The sequence below is a fragment of the Otolemur garnettii genome, unplaced genomic scaffold (assembly GCF_000181295.1).
Source record: "Otolemur garnettii isolate 467f Iridium unplaced genomic scaffold, OtoGar3 scaffold00057, whole genome shotgun sequence".
In the NCBI taxonomy this organism is placed as follows: domain Eukaryota; kingdom Metazoa; phylum Chordata; class Mammalia; order Primates; family Galagidae; genus Otolemur; species Otolemur garnettii.
The window spans coordinates 11,881,428-11,885,427 of record NW_003852452.1 but is presented as its reverse complement, the minus strand read 5'-3'; the positions used below and the strand labels follow the sequence as shown (position 1 = coordinate 11,885,427).

General features: G+C 42.7%; 1 pseudogene; it reads right to left on the bottom strand.

Moving 5' to 3' along the window:
• Positions 1-517: 517 nt before the first annotated feature.
• LOC100954200 lies at positions 518-1,769 on the bottom strand (annotated as a pseudogene).
• Positions 1,770-4,000: the final 2,231 nt, after the last annotated feature.

Below are 4,000 nucleotides of genomic sequence, written 5' to 3'. Positions count from 1 at the left end.
CAATGGCCCCCCATTAGCACTCTTACATGGGGCGTAACACATACTTCTAACTCAAAGCTGCTCTTAGGGGCTACTTTAATTAATGAGATTGCCTTTGCAGTTAGGGAAGCAACTACTGAACTCATGTGTGAATGAAAAGAACGGTATTTCCCGCATGACAAGAGGTTATTTTGGAGACAGCTGATAAAAACCATACATCCTTTTTATTGTTAAGTCATGAAGAGGCATCAAAATTAAAAGCAAAACATTACAGGGTACGACTTAACAAAACTACCAGGAGCACAAAGGAAGTGAAAATGGGACTAGGCGCAGGGCAATATGAATTAATGAACATGGGAAGGACAGGGATGGGGACAACAGTGAGCATGTGGTGAAGATACTGAGGGGAGAGGATCTGGTGAGAATTTTGATCTACACAAGCGCCTTGGTAAAGAAATAATGGGATAAGATTTCTAAACCCCACTATGTGCTTAAGAGTCATCCTCTCCTTCCTCAGGCTCTTTTTCATCATCCTTGATCAGCTCCAGCGGGTCTTCCCCCCCCGTTTTTCATGATCATCATCCTCCAGTAGGTCCCCCTCTTCAGCAGAGTCATCTGCACCCCCCTCAGACTGCATTTTCACACTAGTCTCATCTTTCTTCAGGGAGCTGCTGCTCTGCTCCTCTTCTGACTTATCATTCTTCGGCTCTACTGCTGCTTGTTGGCTCTGATCCTTTTCAATTTTTTCCAGGTTTTCCAGTAAAGAATCCACTTTTTGTTTTATCTGGGTCAATTCCTTTTTAATGACCTGACGGTCATCTCCTTTCAACTTTCCAGACTTGGAAGAAGAACCTCGCTGTCCACTCTTAGAATTGAAGCCACTTTCCCCCTTCATGAGGTGTTTGTTCCCTGATACTCGCTGGCGTTTTGAGGGCTCCACAGCCCGAGCAAGAGGAGGAGAAGGAGGAACACGTGCTGGGTGACTGTACATCCTGTCAGAATAATCTGGTGGAAAGTCATAATCCAAGTCAAGAGAGGAGCCGAACATCTCCGCTGCAGATGGTTTCACACCTGCTTTTCCTCCATTCACTTTCTGGCTCTGCAGCCAGATTAGTATCTAAAATAAGGTCACCAGATTTTAACATTGGTGAAGCAGGACACCATTGACAGTGGGGGGAGGGGACGCACTCGTTTGTTCCAGACAGTTTGGCTCCTTCTGAGCTAATTGTCCTTGCCTAGAAGCAAGGGAGGGAGCCAGTATCCTTCTGATACTGATTCCACCTGGGTGACCTTGCCCAGGAGGGGAGTAGGGAGTTTACATTAGCTTTTTCATTTCCAAATAAAGTTACATTAACCTCTTCATTCCCAAATGGAGTTACATTAACCTTTTCAGCAGCCAAAAACTGTATAATCCCTTCCCATTCTCCCGCCCTTCCCTAGATTATCCTGCATTCTTTCCAAAAATTGGGACTTTTTAAAAACACCGCTGGACACGGGACAAATTGTTAAAAATTGGGACTGTCCCCCAATAGCGGGACTTCTGGTCACCTTAATCTAAAACTCAGCCAGCCTCTGCCATCCTCTCCTGCTGCGGCAGCCCTGGCATTTCTCTCATTAACATACTAAACAAAGGCAAAGCCCTTGTGAACAGAGCAACCCAAAATTTTGCCATATTTCAAGAAAATTGCCTCCACATCAGACTTCTTGACCGCAAGAGCTTTGAGATTCCCAACAAATACACGGGAGTTGATGGAGCGAGGGTCTGTCTTGTTGGGAAGATTGCTAGCCATTGCGTTTGATGATAAGGTTCTTCCCAAAGCGAAATAATATAGCTGAAGATGGCAACAGTCTCACAGGGGAGGGAGGGAGAAGAGATCTGATTCTGAGCCTCCTACTCCCGGGTTCCACTGGAGAGGCCGAGTACTGCGCAGGGTCGACAATCGCTCTGTCTTCCTCTCTTCACAAAGTGGCCAAGAGTACCTTGAAGGACTATTTTTCGTCTCTGCTGGTAAATACTTGTGCATTTGGTAGAATTTGTTGTAAGGAGAGCTTCAATAGACACACCTTTTATGAAGGAAATCTCAAGGGAAGGAAGCATGGCCCACCCCTCCTAGCGCAGAGCAGAGGCGACCTGTGTAAATCAGACGTCTGCTGAACAGACAGTTTAGCTTTGGTGACACGAATCCAAAGAACCAAACTATTCGGATTTTATTCTAAAATTATTTGAGATATGTGCAACTTACGAACTGGATAACTCATCCTCTTGACACATTTAGCCTATCTTTGTCTAAATGTTTTCATTGACAAGGGGTGAACAAACATCTCTAACTCTTAAGTTCAAGTTTGCAAAAAAAAAAAAAAAAAAAAACAGCTAAACTGATGAGTGGCAGTGAGATATCCTGAAGCACTTAGATTTCCCATAAATTTGAGTTTGCGTGAATATCCTTCCTTATTCAACAGAACTCAAATAACATGTTTTCTCTTTTTCTCTGTTTCTTACATGACCTGGAAAAAATATCTGGCTGGTAACAGTCAGCACCGGGAAAGTACCCATCTCCACCTCCTTCCTTCCTCCCTCCTAAGTGCATTCCTTTAAAATATTTATTACATGTTTCCTAGACTTGGCTCAAATGCACACTATGAAATACTGCAGAGATCAATATGTCCCCCAGTTTTTAGGTACCCACATCGATGTGACAGAGTCCATAGATTTTGTCATGTAGATGTATAAGTGGGAAAGATTCAATAATCTAGGTGATAGGGTAAATCGCTGTCCAGTAATCATCTATGAAGAGTTCCGTAATTGTAGTAATGGGAAAACATTTCATTTGGAGGTGGATCAGTATTTTAGAAAGATACATAAAATGGAGACTCATTTAAAAGAAGAAAATCTCCTACAAAAAGTCCTTAGTAGCAAAGCTTTATATTTTTTCTTGAAATTTTGATTTAGTTTCTGACAAGCTCTTTTACCTAACGCCAAATAAACAAAACTCCTCTATTTGCTAAATACAACTCATTTTCAAATACCCATACTTTGTAAAACTTCAAAAGATGAAAATTTAAGGGGTGAATATCTACATACAATCTAACCAGTACCAAGTCAGTACAGAATGGAGAGTTAGTACATACGGTCTTCTTAATGGGGGCAGTTCACTCTGTCAGAGAAATTTCCATAACTTACTCTTCATGGACTATGAGCCAAACCAGGGCCGCACTCAGACCAGAGAGTTCTTGAACTTCTGACTTTACCAGCTCACTGATGGGGAAAAAAACAAAATCAGAACTTCCGTCTTGCATCCTTCTGGGACAATTTTGACTTCTTTTCTGGTTCTACATGTAGAGCGCTGCTATCCACAGAGCGTGGATTTTGCTTTTACTTCCCATTTGCATTTGTGCACCATTTCTCCCTTATCTGTGGGGACCCCTCGATGCTATCCTGCCCTTTCCTTCCCTCCATCTGTCCACTACCTATGGACATATATATATTCCATCCCTCTCCATATATGTCCATGTCCCCCTGGCCATTCTGATGTTTGTTTCCACCTGTGTCGGCTGTCCATCACGGATGTCTCAAGCCAACATAAGAACACCTTCTATAACCTGATGTTTTTTCAATGAGGGAAGAGGATGGGAGTAAACGGAAAGCAATGTTCACTGCTAACTCGGGCATTTCGGTTTTACTGCTCAGGTAATAGTGGATAGTTAATACAGAAAACAGGAGGCGCTTTATTGAAGTTTTTTATGTGCACACTGAAATCGTTTGCTCATTCTTCCTTATTGATTGCAAACAGCAGCTTGCTTACACGAATTCTCTGAGCTCCCAGCTCTCCACCAGGGCTAAATGAACATTATCACAATTATGGCCTCTGCACCTCCAGCTGCTCCACCTAGACCACTTCTCCTAATGGAGGTGGTTCATTCTGTCAGACAAATTTCCATAATTGGAAAGTCTGTATCAGATTGGTTAGGGTTGGATTTTTTTATAGTCAGTGAAACCTGTACATATTATTTCACCTCTCGC